At 25.7% G+C, this 15701-nt stretch overlaps 1 non-coding gene across 1 annotated transcript; it reads left to right on the top strand.

Moving 5' to 3' along the window:
- Nucleotides 1-6133: 6133 nt before the first annotated feature.
- LOC113870501 lies at nt 6134-6240 on the top strand. Its single transcript, XR_003505525.1, has one exon. It is a non-coding gene; the product is annotated as a small nucleolar RNA R71 (small nucleolar RNA).
- The last annotated feature ends 9461 nt before the right edge of the window (nt 6241-15701 follow it).

The raw sequence follows: 15701 nt of genomic DNA, 5'->3' as shown, positions 1-15701 counted from the left end.
AGAGAATTTAAATATTATTTGCTTACCTAAATGATAAGTTGAAATTCCTTCTTTTGAAATTTGAAGCAGGAAAAGAGCTTTAATAAAAGATGTTCTTAGAAAAACTTCATTTTTCAAATTTTTAACAAGGAGAAAGTTTTTTTCTACCTTGAAACCCTGATTTTCAACAATAGTTTTAGATAATTTGTAATTAATCTTAAACTTTGAACCACTTGCAGTGCTGAGTTTTTCAGAAGTTTTCTCAAAGTACTTAGTAGGAATTAACCCTTCTAAAATACAGTTTAAGTCAACACCTATATCAAAGAGAGTTAAAGTATCAAGAACAAAGTCATCAATAATGATTCTAATATTAATATTGAATTTTTACCTTATTGATTAAATTCATACAAATTTCTTCTGGGTTTTCAGAATTAATTTTTTCAAAATCCTTTTTCTCTAAAAGTTGTTCTTCTGCAACTTCAGATCCATTATCTTCAAGTTACGAAAGAATAACTTGATGAATTTGTTATTGTTCTTTAATCTCTCGAATTTCCTTTTGAGATTGTTAATCTTAATCTGAAGATCCTGTATAGTGGTTGGTTTTATATTAGAATTATTTTCTAATATTTTGAAAATATTAGTTATATCAAATTTGTTTGTAGTAAAAAGTTCTCTTGGTTTTTGTTTGGTTTCCAAAACATCTTTGAATTTACTAAGAAAGTTTTTTCTTTCTTAAGGATCAGAAATAGAATTGATAGCTTCGAAAAGAAGATCTTGTTCTTTTGTTAAGATATTAATTTTAGGAGTATCAACACTATCGGAAGAAGACATTTGGTCATCTTGCTAGGTTTGATTGGTATCTTCACTTGATTCTTTAGCAGAATCATCTTCAGAAGATTATTGATTTGATCTTCTATGAAAGGATCAAGATTGAGATTGCTAATTTTCTTTTTGAGCCCACAATATTTACTAATATGGCCGGGTTTGCCACAGTTGTAACAAGTTACACTTGTCCTTGGTTTTCTAGGAATGTTCTTAGGGATAATATCATCTTTTTTCTTAGAAGGTTTCCTATTATACTTTCTTTTGTAAGGTTTTTTATTGGTTTCTACAACCTCTTTCTTAGGAGTTTGTTTTCTCTTTTTGGTTGAATAGGGGGGTAGACCAAATTGTTCACACAAAGAATCTAAATTCTTTTTATTCATGGCTCTATCTTTGGCTAATTGTCTACAAATTTTATCTTCTTGACAAACTTTCATGGCGATCTTGGTAATAATAGTATTAAGCTGTTCATAACTAAGATCGCCATATGGAATTTCTCCATTGGTAGATTGATTTCGGAGTTTGCTTCTAACAGTATCTCCGAATGAGTTAGGAAGACTAGCTAAGAATTTTTCTTTCCAAAAAGGTTATTGACTGTCTTCTCTGGTATAAACCCTAGTTAAGAAAGTGTCTTTATACCACTTATAATCATCCAAGGTATTACACTTGAGATTTGATAAAAGCTCAGCAGATCTATCTCTCCAAATAGAAGGATCTCCTAAGAAATGTTGAGCAATAGTGTATAAAAGTGTATACACAGCATCAGAGAGTTGCTCACTATTGTCAATAATGGCTTTTCCTTTATTATCAAGTTTGACAGCAGAGAAGATACTTTCTCTATCTGTTTCGGTAAGATAATTATCTCACTAGCCTTTGAGTTGGCTAGTAAAACCAGCTACCAAAATATGGACAATAGTATCTTCTGGGTAATTATGGTTAGTGAAATATCCTAAGGCTATAATGGACATATGCTGAAGAGTAGTAATAATATTATACTCTGATTTGCCATCTATGTTCCATTCATAGAAATTATTAGTATTGAAACTCTGATGAGTATTATCATGAGCTTCTTCAAGGATAACGTCAGGAGCAGTAGCTCTATTATAATAAAGCTTGGAAGAAGATTTCCAACTATTGGTATTAACCAGATTAATATCTAAAACAAAACCTGTTTCAAAAAATTGCTCAAAATTAGCTTTAGAAATGGCATTGATAGTTTTGGAAAGAAACCTAGTTTTTGGTCTAGCACTAGACTCTTCAAAGGCTTGAGGAGTATCAGGAACAACTGTGATCATACTAGAAATTTTACTAATTAGCTCATCCTGGTTAATTCCTAAAGATATGGTTTTCTCTTTTTGCTTGAGCTCACGAATTTTCTCTTTTGCTTTAGCACTAATCTTAAAAGGTTTGAATATAGGTTTTTCAAGGGAAATTGAAGAAGGTGCTTCTTCATTTTTTTTATTATTGGTAGAGATCTTTTCTCCACTAATTTTATCCCTTAAGACTTGAAGATACTTGTTGGTGTAATTTGCCTGTTCCATAAGGCCTTGGATATAACTTAGAGTAATCGACTCATCAGTATTTTTAGTTTTGAAAGGAGTAGCCATAACTGGATTGCCACTGTTATCTTTTAACTTAGGCAATTAAAATTGAGTTGAAGGAGAAAGATCACCTTGAACAATCTGTCCATCTTTAATCTGTCAAAACATTTTCCAAAACATGTTTAAATAATAAAGTTATTTAATAATATATTTTTAATTCTATTATATTAAATTAATATATTATGTTATAATTCTTTTTATTTATAATTATAATATTAAAAATTAAAAATATTTATATACGATTACACTTTTTAAATAATAAATTTATTTAATAATAAATTTTATATTTATTACATTTAAATAAGTTGAAGAATAATTAAATCTTTGAACAAGAACAAGCCGTAATCAAAACTGAATGAAATTAAATATAAAAATAAAATAATAATAATATATTAATATAAGTTTTATATTCTTAATTTTTTTATTATTAATATTTAATTATTATATTAATATATTATGTTTAATTCTTTTTCTTTATAATAAATAGAAATTCTATAAATAAGAATTATATTTTATTCAAAAATAAAACTTTATAAAAAATGATAGAAAAATAAATTAAAAATTTCTATAAATATATATATATATATATATATATAGTACATTGAGTTTAAATTTTTATCTTAAGTTTTATCACATAGTTTTTTTATTAAAATAAGAGTTTAGAAATATAAGTTATTTTAATTTAAATATAAATTTTATTAATTCTTATTATACTCATATATTATTTTTCTGCATTCTTGAATTTTATAATATAAATATTTTTTATTTATAATTTTTACAATGACTATATATTTAAATATAATAATTTTATTTTAGATGATTTAACAAATTTTGCGAGTGTTATTTTTTGTTATCAATTTTATGTGTTTACTATTATTTTATTTATTAAATATAAGATGTATTTATACAAACAAAATATAATTATCATAAAAAATAAATAAATTCTTCAATACTTAATTATATTATTAACATACATTTGAAATTCAATAATTTACAAATATTTACATAAATAAAAAATTAAATTATTAAATAATTTATCAATTTATATTTTATATATAAGTATATGTTTTAATTTATTATATCAGTAATATTTTTTAGATTACATTAATGTTACAGTGTAGTTAATTTTATATGTATTTGTTAATTTAAAATAATAAATTAATGAAATAAATAAAATTAAATATTTTTAAATTATTTTATTTTTATTTTTATTTAATATTTATTATTATTGTCATTATATATATTATATTGAATTTAAATTTACTTATTTTTAAAATATAATATTTTTTTCAGATGATTCAATAAATTGTGTAAATGTTATTTTTTGTGATCAATTTTATGGGTTTACTATGACTTTATTTATTAAATATAAGATGTCTTTAAACAATCAAAATATGATCTTAAGAAAACTAAAATCTTTAATACTTTAATAATTTTTAAAAATAAATCAAGAAAAATAAAAATAAAAATTTATTTAATTTGAAACATTTATAATTAATGCTCAAATAATATTTTAAAAATTATTTATAAAATTATTAATAATTATCAATAACACAGATGAAAAGTAGAAAAATATGTAAACAAATTAATAATAAAATATTTATATTTTCATTAATATTAAGATATTTTTTTGTAGCAAGCTTTGTTAACAAGTTTCAGGCCAAGGTAGGCCACCTAAATAGGTTAAGTCAAACTGAAAATAAAGCCTTTAACAAGTAACAGGTCAGGCTCAGGCTTAATAATTATGTTACAAGCCAGACCTAATTATGTTTCCATCCCTAATTAGAAGATTCTTTTCTTGTCTTAATGATGACTGATATAATGATTGGCCTAATCAATTATATTTTTGGAAGTTTACACCATATCAATTGTCTCATCTAAATGTTAACCTAGTCATATCAAATTCCTCATCACCCAATCATGTTTCATGCATGGCTGCCCAAGAATCTCCCTTTTGGATTTGGTGCAAGTTTTGGGATTTGTATCACCTAAAATGATGTGCATGTTGTTTGTAAGCTTTCCAAATTTCTAATTTCTAGCTAATCAAAACCGTGTGCATCTTGCTTGTAAACTTTTTCAATTATTAATTTCAAAACAAAGAAATTGTAGGCACCATAGTCTTGAAAGCATTGATTAAAATTTTCATTTTCAAATTCAAGCTAATTTGCCAATTTCAAAAGTTCGCAAGCAAGTCAAAAGGAAAATCGCATGCATCATTGGCATTTGGCACTTAACGTTCTAAGCATGCAAATAGGAAGAACTAAACATTCTCTCATTTTGCCATCTCAAAAATCGTAACCTCTCTTCTCTCATTTTCTCTCATTTTCACTCTCCAAACCATGAGCCCTCACCCATTACCTAAGCCAATTTTCTCACTCTCTTATTCCCTTATCTTTTTCCACGTTCTCTCAAGGAAACTGAGAGGTTGTTAGCCCAAAACCCCACCACTTTCTCATCTTTACCTTACAATCTCCACCCACACATCTCGCCATCATCTCTTCAAGAAACTGTGCAGCAAAAGACTTGATTTGGAGGAAGAATCCAAGCTTTCTTGTGCAGCTTTCTCGGTCCAGCAAAGTCCAACTTGAAGATTAACTTGTTCCAACCCTTCCTTCTCCATTTTCACGTCACCAACTCAAAGGCAAGTGGGAGTTCTCATTGTTTGTGTTTAAATGCCTTTCTTTTGACCGTGTTTGATTTTGTTCTTTGAAAAGATTTATGCTTTTGACTCAATGATGTATGATATTATGAGATTTCTCCTTACATGTAAACTTCTTCTCTTACGTGATGTTTTGAACCCTCACGTTTTGATTTTCCCCCCTAAGTCTGATTTTGCCTTGAAACAAACTTATCTCCTTGAAAGTTTGAGTTTTTAGTGCTTACATGTTGAAATTTCTCTGTGTCACGGATTTTCCTCTTTCATACTTGATTTCTACGCTTAAATGAAATTCTATCCTTAGATGATGAAACCATAAGCTTGAATGTCAAGTTTCTTCCTTTACATGTTGATTTTGTACCTTTGTATGTCTCGGTTTTCCCTCTCCAAGCTTCATTCCCTTTTTTGAAATAAGACTATCTATTTGGATGATGGAAATTGAGTGTTTATATGCTAAAACTTCTTGTGTATGCCTCAATTTTACTCCTTCTAACATGATTTCCACTTTGAAACAAAGCTCTACCCTTGGTGATACCCAGTTATCTTATCCTGCCTTACCTGCTACCCCCACTCCTATGTCAGCTGACCCTCAAACCCTTATATCTAGGCTAGTCCCTATCCCTGTTCCTTTTCCTGCTCCACATTTCACTCCACATATTGCACCTAAATAGAGCGATATTCAGGTGATGGAATCCTCTGTTAGATCTCAGTCTCAAACCCCATTTCAATGTATTTCCTCCACAAAAATCACATATCAAATAGTTTGTTTTTGCAACTCCAGCTTGAAAAGTATTGATTTGTTGAGTCAAGGATACAAGTTATTCAAAAAGCAATTGATTTTGCATCTGATTTTGGGTGATCAAAGTCTCAAGTGCCTTTGCTTCAAATGCTCCCTTACTTGCAACATGTCTCTCATTGAAATTTTGATACATGTTGATGGCCATCATGTCAATTAATTGTTGAGCTTCCTCTAGAGTTTTTAGTATTCAATGAACCTCCCTCTGCTGCATCTATCATGGTTCTTGTGACAACATTCATCCTATTGTAAAAAGTCTCCAGTTGCATCCACTCTGGAACACAGTTGTGAGGACATCTTCTAAGAAGTTCCTTATACTTCTCTTATGCTTCATACAAGGACTCTCTTTCATGCTACACAAATGAGGTGATCTCTCCTCTTAGTTTAGCAGCCTTTGAAGGAGGAAAATATTTGGTCAGGAACTTGTTCACAAGATCTATCCATGTAGTGATGCTTCTTTGTGGTTGAGCTTGAAGCCAATATTTAGCCTTGTCCCTTAGAGAGAAGGGAAATAATCTCAAGCAGATAACATCTTCACTTACACCATTGATATGAATGGTGTCACATAGTAGTAGAAAATTATAGAGGTACAAATTGGGATCATCTAAAACATTTCCAGATGACTGATCTTGTTGTATCAATTTCACCAATGCAGGTTTGATCTTAAAATTATTGGCTTCAATTGTTGGTCTAAGAATACTCAAATTGTAATCCTGCATAGTTGGAATGACATAATCTCCTAAAGTCTTTGTCCTGTTATTTTCAGCTATATTGTTCTCTTTTGGTAGTGTTTGGTTCACACTTGGTTTTTAGAAATGGATGTTATCTTCTAGACTTTCTTTTGCAATTTCCTTGCCTTTGCTTCACTCTTCAATTGCTTAAGAGTCTTGATTGTATCTAGATCAAATAATAAAGTGGCTTTATTTTTTGTTTTTTCTTGTATACAAAAAGAAAGTAAGCAAAATATAAATAAAGCTAGAAATTATGGAGAAGAAAAAATGAGTTATGCAAAAAAATTATTGCAAAAAAGTACAACTAAATGCAGAAACAACAATGAATTCTACAGAGAAATTAAATACTTATATAAAAAAAATACAAAATACAATCATGCAGAAATCAACAGAAAATGATGCAGAAAATTATGTAGAAAACTAAAAAACAGAACATGCAGAAAATACATAAATTTCTGCAGAATGAAATTTACAATTATGCAGAAAATAGTGCAGAAATTTATGCAGAAAACAATGAAATGCAAAAAAATTAGAAAGCAAAACAACAAAAAGAAATGCTCAATCTAGCTATCGCTCTACTACTACTAATATTGGAAGTAAATAATCTCTAGCAACGGTGCCAAAAAATTGTCACATAGCTCAGAAAACACTAACTAACAAGTGTACTAGGTAGTTGTAACAAGTAATAAAATTTAAAATTTAGTTTGAATCCCAAGTATTGTTCTCAGGGATTAGTTCTATTAATTACCACTACCCAAATCAATAACTAGTTGAGCTAAACAAATTTGCAGAGATTTTGAATCATTTAACAATTGAAGTAAAAAGTGTAGTAAAATGCAAAGGTTCAGGAAAATAGAGTATAGAGTTTAGAAATGAGATAATATGTGAATGAAGTTAGGAATGATTTCACCATTTTATCAATTGCAAAACCGAATGAGATCTAAACTCTAAGTTCCTTAATTGATTGATGATCAATTTCACTAGATTAATCAAAGTTTAATTCCTTGACTCAATGATCTTAATATTCAATTAACTACCCTAATGTAAATCAATCAAACATTCCATTAGGCATAAGAAATTAAGAGATCACGAATTCTTATCCCTAAGATATCCATAACTTTGACATTTAATTTAGATATGAGAAATTAACTCAACTTCCATTGATGAAAATCCTCTAGGTTCAATTCAATTGAATAGCTAATCCAAGAATTGCATTAAAGATAGAATTAAATGTTCAATACAATCAAGATCTTAAAATTCAGATCCACAATTAATTTACAATATCAAAATCGAATCCATCGATTCTTAACAAAAAGAAATCAAAACATGTTCATAAAAGAAAAAGAAAAAGAAAGAGTAGAAGAAGAAGAGCTGCAGAATTTCTTCATAAATTCAATTTCTAACCTGATTCCTCAAGGTCCAGAGCTTAGAAGTCACCTCCAATATTCCTCTTTAACACTCTTACGGTGTAGAAATGAAAAAAAATGAGAAAAGATTTCAAAAGATCTGAGTTTCTGATTTTTTATAATTTTCTCGCCTTTTTGACGTGTTCACTTTGAACACTTAAAGTGAACATGTAGAAGGTCTTCTGGAACATTCCTAGACTGAAGTGATTACTTTAAACACTTAGAGTAAACACTTTATGTGGTTCTTCAAGGTTTTGTCATGCGCGTTTACACTTTAAATACTTAAAGTGAATACGCAGAACCTTCTTCTGTGAAACAAGCCTGTGCGTGTTAACTTTGAATACTTGAAGTATTTACGCACAAGCTTCTTTTGAATGTACACCTCTGGAGTGTTCACTTTGAACATTTAAGGTGTTTACGCGCCAGCTTAACTTGAATTTATACTTCTGGAGTATTCACTTTGAACACTTAAAGTGTTTACCTTCACTTCTTTTGGATTAAAGCTCTGAAGTGTTCACTTTAAACACTTAAAGTGAACACTTCCACTCCATTTTGCTAAATCTACTCCAGAATTGTCACTTTATGCACCTAGAGTAATAACTTTCATAATTCATCATTTGATTCTTCACTCTTTAAGTCCAATTTTTTCACTTTCTTTCATTTTCTCTTCTTGAATCCTTATCTTCAAGACTCTTAGCTTGAAATCTCTTGCAAAATTAGTTCCATCAACAAAATTATATCAGAATTCTATTAAATTCACACAATTTGAGTAACTAAAGACAAATATTGACTTTATTGAATATTGATATATTTTTGTGCAGTTTTCACCTTTCAATTTACATTTTTCTATGAAAAAAAAAACATAAAAAACTATCTAAAACATAGTAAAATATGGATTTATCAAGTTTGATCTGATGGTGCTCAACTATGGATAGAAGAGTTAGAAAGGATCTACGAGGTGATGGTTTGTTCCAATGAAGAGAAGGTGACTTATGCTGCTTTCATGCTTATAGGAGAGGCTGAATATTGGTGGTGGATTACTTGCCAGCAATTGGATGTTGAAGAAGTCATTATAGATTGGCCAACGTTTTCTTGAGAAGTATTTTCCTGAAGATCTTCAAAGGAGGAGAGAACAAGAGTTTTTAACTTTGACTTAAGGATAGATGAGTATTGGGGAGTACGCAGCAAAATTTGACAAGCTATCAAAATATTGTCCATATTTTGCACAAGCCAATGATAGATCCAGGTGTTCTAAGTTTGAAAGTAGACTTTGCGTTGACATCAAACAAGCTATTAGCTGTCAACAGGTGCATCATTTTTCAACTTTGGTAGATAGATGTCGTATCTATAAGGATGATATTAAAGCTCGCCAAACTTTATGGAGGAATTCTGGTCCTCAACTACTCAAAATATAGGCGTCTCATATTGTCATATTTTTAGTCAAAATAATGTGTCTACCCACGCTCTTCCAGATGAGCTTATCTTTTCTCATAAAGGAATAGTCTATTTTTCTATCACGAAGTCTAATAACCTTTGTAACTTAGTAAAAATTTCTTCTTGTTTGTGAACTTACTCAAAATCTAAGAACTCATGAGTGTTGACTTTAGTTGAAGAGACACACTCTTTGAGGTGATTTATGACAAACTTGGTAAAACCCCTTCTGTTTGCCATCTATCAAAGGTTCTAATGACGAGCTTTCATAACTTTAAAAAAATTTCTTTTCTCCAAATACTATCTAAACATTTTATGAAGAAACTTGCAAGAATAATTTACACGCAACGCAATAACCCAATGAAGAATTTGAAAGACCACTAATAAAAATTGAAAAATTTGGTAAATCAAATTCATGACAATAAATATATGCTTTGGCAAGCAACTCAATAATTTGTATACTTATGCAAAAAAAGTAATAGCATTTTTTGATTTCTTTTAATTAAGTTTTCTGCGCTTTGTTGATTTAAAATTACATGGTTAATTTTAGTTTTCTATGTAAATACTCTGTTTTTCATTTCTACGATTTACATATGTTTTTAGACTTTATTTTCTTCAAAGAAAAAAAATCAAAAACAATATAAAAAAAAATTGAAAAAATTCAGAAACATTAAACACTGTCGAGCGTTGATATGCCAAAATCTGTCATTCTAATGCTCGGTCCAAAGAATAACACAATTTTGATCTTTCGAACCAGTGTCACACACTCAAACTACACGTTGTAATTTTCACTATTGGATAATTTTTAAAATATTTCTGAGTTGAACGTTGCAACGCCAACCATCTGAACAAGGTGGCACAGTACTTTGTTCTACAACCCCTTTATGATTTTTATTTTAAAATTTTATATTGCCTTGTTCTCCTCAACATGAAATTTAGAGTATGTGTCACATGCCTGTAAATTTTATATTTTTTTAAATTGAAATTTATGATTGTTTAATTATTTTAAATTTAAAATATATTTATATTTTTTAAAAATAGACTACTAATTTTTATTATCTGTTATACATATTTATTATAATATTAATAGTTATAATTATTTTATATAAAAATGATATAAAATATTTTCTTAATTTTTAAGATATTATAAAAATTACTTTTAAAGTATCAATTAATTTAGAATATTTGTTATGATATTTGTAAATTTAAAAGAATATTTTATACTTTTTTAAATTAGTAATTACCATTCTTCTGATATTTTAAAAATTAAAAAATATTTATATTTTTTTAAATAAATCAATAACTCATATTATTTATCATAAATATTTAATATAAAATTAATAATAATTATTATTTTACACATGAAAATGTCAACTTACTTTACAGGGCACAATAGAAATTACCTTAATTTAGTTAAATAACTATTTTCTTTGGCTATTTTATTTAAATATTGTAAATTTAAAAACAATTTCTTAAATTATAAATTTTTTAAAACTATTTCTCTATCTGGGGTGATTTGGTTGACGTGACATGTTGTTTCGTTAAAACGGTTGGCAAAAATTTTTTTTTTTTAAAATAACAAATTTTCCCACCTAAAGTGCGAAATAACCAGATCATGACACATGTCAGCATCTAGAAAGTTTTGCAATATTTATCACAAAATTAATTAAGCAGTTTCGCCATGAAAAGTGAGAAACTTGTAGATGGTAATATGTGTCACGATCTTAACGAGTTTCGCCATAAAAAGTGAAAAATTCTTAGACAGTGACACATGTCAGAATTTTGACAAAAAGATTGCACAACTTACAAAAATTTGATGCGTGTCACAATTTTAACCCATTACGCAAATTAAATATAAATTATTTTAATTTATTATAAAATTATAATTACATCATAATTAAATAAAATTCTAACAAAATTAACTAAAATTATACTTGAAAATATTTTTTTTATTTATATACTATTTTAAATTACATCTTAATTTAAAAAATTAAAATTATTAACATAATTAAGCATAATATTTTTTTTATCAATAGATATTAATTATAATTATATTAAAATTAAAAAATAAATTAGTAACATAATAACAATAAATATTTTTATATTTACATACAAATTACAAATGTAATGTAATGACAATATATAATTTACTTTTATTAATTTTAATGATATAATTAAACAAAATCTCATTTAAATTTACATACAAATAATGACCACATTTAAAATTAAAATAAAATTACTAACATAATACTATAAAATATTTTTTATTTACATATAAATTTAAATTATATCTCAATTAGAAAAATAAAATTATTAATATAATTAAACATAATAGTTTTTATCAGTAGATATTAATTATAATTATATTAAAATTAAAAAAAATTACTAACATAATACCAGAAAATATTTCTTACATTTATATATAAATTACTAATGTAATGACAATGCATAATTTACTTTTATTAATTTTAATGATATAATCAAACAAAATCTCATTTAAATTTACATACAAATAATGACAATATTTAAAATTAAAATAAAATTACTAACATAATACTATAAAATATTTTTTATTTACATATAAATTTAAATTATATCTCAATTAGAAAAATAAAATTATTAATATAATTAAGCATAATAATTTTTATCAATAGATATTAATTATAATTATATTAAAATTTAAAAAAATTACTAACATAATACCAGAAAATATTTCTTACATTTATATACAAATTACTAATGTAATCACAATACATAATTTATTTTCATTAATTTTATTAACATATTCAAACTAAATCTAATTTAAATTTACATACAAATAAGATCATATTTAAAATAAAAATAAAATAACTAACATAATACTATAAAATATTTTTTTATTTACATACAAATTTAAATTATATCTTAATTAAAAAATAACATTACTAACATAATTAAGCATAACAGTTTTTATTAGTAGATACTAATTATAATTACAGTGAAATTAAAATAAATAAATTACTAACATAACACCAAAAAATATTTTTATATTTATACAAATTACTAACATAATCACAATACATAATTTACTTTTATTAATTTTAATAATATAATCAAACAAAATCTAATTTATTTTTATATAGAAGACCACATTTAAATAAAAATTAAATTATTAAAATAATAATAATTTGTATGTAAATATTAAAAATATTTTCTTGTATGTTAGTAATATATTTTTTAAATTTTAATATAATTGTAATGAATATTTACTGATAAAAATTATTATGCTTAATTTTGTTAATAATTTTAATTTTTTAAATTAAGATGTAATTTAAAATAGTATGTAAATAAAAAAAAATTAGGTATAATGTTAGTTAATTTGTTAGAATTTTATTTAATTATGATGTGATTATAATTTTATAATAAATTAAAATAATTTATATTTAATTTGGGTAATAGGTTAAAATCGTGACACTTGTCAACTTTCTGTAAGTTTCTCACTTTTTTATGGCAAAACTCATTAAGATCGTGACACATGTCACCATCTATAAGTTTCTCACTTTTCATAGCGAAACTGTTTATTAATTTTGTCATAAATATTTCGAAACTTTCCAGATGCTTACACGTGTCATGATCTGGTTATTTCGCACTTTAGGTAGCAAAATTTGTTATTTTTATAAAAAAAATTAATATTTTTACCAGCCATTTTGACGAAACAGCATGCCACGTCAACTAAATCACTCCAGACAGTAAGGTAGTTTTAAAAAATCTATAATTTAAGAAATTATTTTTAAATTTATAATATTTAAATAAAAGCTATTTTCTTTGGAAATTAAATTTTGTTAACTAATGTATATTATTTAAAGAAATAATAAATAATACATTTTTATTAAAATATATTAAAAATATGAAAATAAATATAATTTTTATGTCTTTTAATATAATATATTTTTTCAAAATTTTTAATTAATATATTTAAGATAATATTAATGTTTTTAGATAATTAATAATCTAAGTTACCTAACGAGTAATACTACCCTCTTTCTGCGTATTAATTTAGTCAAGGTTCACATGGAGTGACTTATAGTCATCTGACAGCATCCCCAATTGACTGCTACTATCGAAAATTCTAACTTGGACAAAATTTTCCAAGTGTCTCACATGGAAAGACCCAATGTTAAAGAAAATTCTAAGTTGTGTAACAAAGTCAAGGCGTCATAAACTTGTTTGGAGGCTGTTGGTGGGGAAATTTTAGAATTTGTGAGTCTAAATTGAAGTGAAAATAAAAAAGAAGCTTCAACATGTCATGTCAGCATGTTTGGATAAGATTGATTTCTTAAATTGATCTTAAGAAGAAAATCAAATTGGACAAGTTTTTGGGGTTCGAAAATCGCAAGTGTTGAACAAACACTGCAAGTCCTTGAACACATTTATAATTCGAAAAGTAATCAAAGGGATATTGCAAAGGAAATAAACAAACTGATCCCATCAGCAGAATGTTCAAAATTTTTATATGTATTTAAATTTTAATATTTTAATTTATTATTTTTAAAAATTTAGTAGTTCTTGTCTCTCTTATTAATGTAGTATAACAAAAAATTGTGTAATTTTTTAATAATTAATTACATTACATTTAGAGATTAAAATATTAGATTTAAAAATTAAAAAAGGGAAATAAAAATAAAAATTTTATAAAATACGAAAATTAAAAACATACTCAAATAAAATAATATCTAGGTGCTGTCTGATTTAAGAAAATATTTTTTATTTTTATTTTCAGAGTTTTGGAAAATGGAAATCATGCATGTTTTGGCACGAAGTTTCCTGTTTTTGAAAAATAAAAACAGTAAAAATGCGTGTGATTTATTTATATTCAATAAACTTAAAGTTTATCAAAAGTAAACAGAGATAATAGCATCGGCAATAATTTAAAAATCACTAATAATATCTTTTATTTTTAAAGATTTTATTATTTTTTAAAAATTTACTGTCAACGAATTTTGACTTTTTTTAATTTTTAATTTATTTAAAAATCAGTATCGATAATTTTTGAAATTTTATAATTTTTACTTAATTCTTTTCACTTGTACCAAAGATTATCATTAATAAATTTTAAATCTCATATTTCCTTATTTTATTTAAAATATTATATTTTGATAAAATTTATATTATATAATAAAATAAGCCATAGTCGAAATTGGAACGTTAATACGAACACCGTGTTTGGATCTGTCTCGTTGATATTACAAAATCATCACCGTCTTTCCTATGTCTTCACAATTTTCACAGATGAGGGAATGTCAGTTTTGGACTGTATTTTAAATATGTTTTCAAAGAAAATATTTTCAAAAATATAACCAAACACGTTTCCTCAGAATTTTCTATTTTCAATGAAAATGAAATAAGAAAATATGCAAAGCAAGCATGCTCCAAGCTTGCCAAGTGCCTCTAGAAGAAAATCAAGGAAAAAGACGGAGTTGATTTTTCTCTTCTTTTTTTTTTTTTTTTTGTCAAACAGTGGAGTGTTCAACACTTAATTAATTACAAGGTTTGACTCATGATCGTTTGAGTTATGTATGTATTTTTTGTTATAATTTGTTTTAATATGTATTTAAGAATGAGAAATTATTAAATTGTAAAATTTTATTAAAAATTATAATATTTAATATTGATAATAGATTTATTTTTGTTATATCTTATAAATTTTAATAAAATTTTGTTATATAAAAATTGTGTTCGTTAGGAATACAATTAAAAAATTATGTTATTAAAAATTCTTGATTAAAAATACATGAAAAGAGTGTTAACAATATATTTTTAATACATTTTTTTATTAATTAAAAATTATTAATATATATAAGTGAGAACTGTTATTTTAAAAATGAAACTCATATAATTTTTAATAAATTTTAATTAACAATTTGTGTGAAAAATGTTATAAATTATGTTATTAATATTTTTTCTATTTGGTTTTTATAAGCGTAAGAATCTTAGAAGTTTATAAGAAATACTAAATATGTGCTGAAATGCTGTATCATAGGATGACTGCCATTTACTCTGCTTCTCTAGCATAGCATGTATATAGCATTCCCTCATTCTTAAATCATTTTTATTTCTCTTTTTATTCATTGATTATGAATCTATTACAACCAAAAGTTAAATAAAAATGCATCATAATTCTATTTGACTTGTGACACCTTTTGAGGAAAAATGATTTGAGTTCTAAAATCTATGTTAGCAGTTGTATTTTAAAAATTGCACATAACTGGTTCTTGATTAAGGGTATCACATCCACATGTG

The sequence above is a fragment of the Abrus precatorius genome, unplaced genomic scaffold (assembly GCF_003935025.1).
Source record: "Abrus precatorius isolate BTA unplaced genomic scaffold, Abrus_2018 Scaffold6, whole genome shotgun sequence".
Taxonomy (NCBI): domain Eukaryota; kingdom Viridiplantae; phylum Streptophyta; class Magnoliopsida; order Fabales; family Fabaceae; genus Abrus; species Abrus precatorius.
The sequence above is the reverse complement of the archived record's forward strand: the minus strand, read 5'-3'. Positions and strand labels throughout refer to the sequence as shown.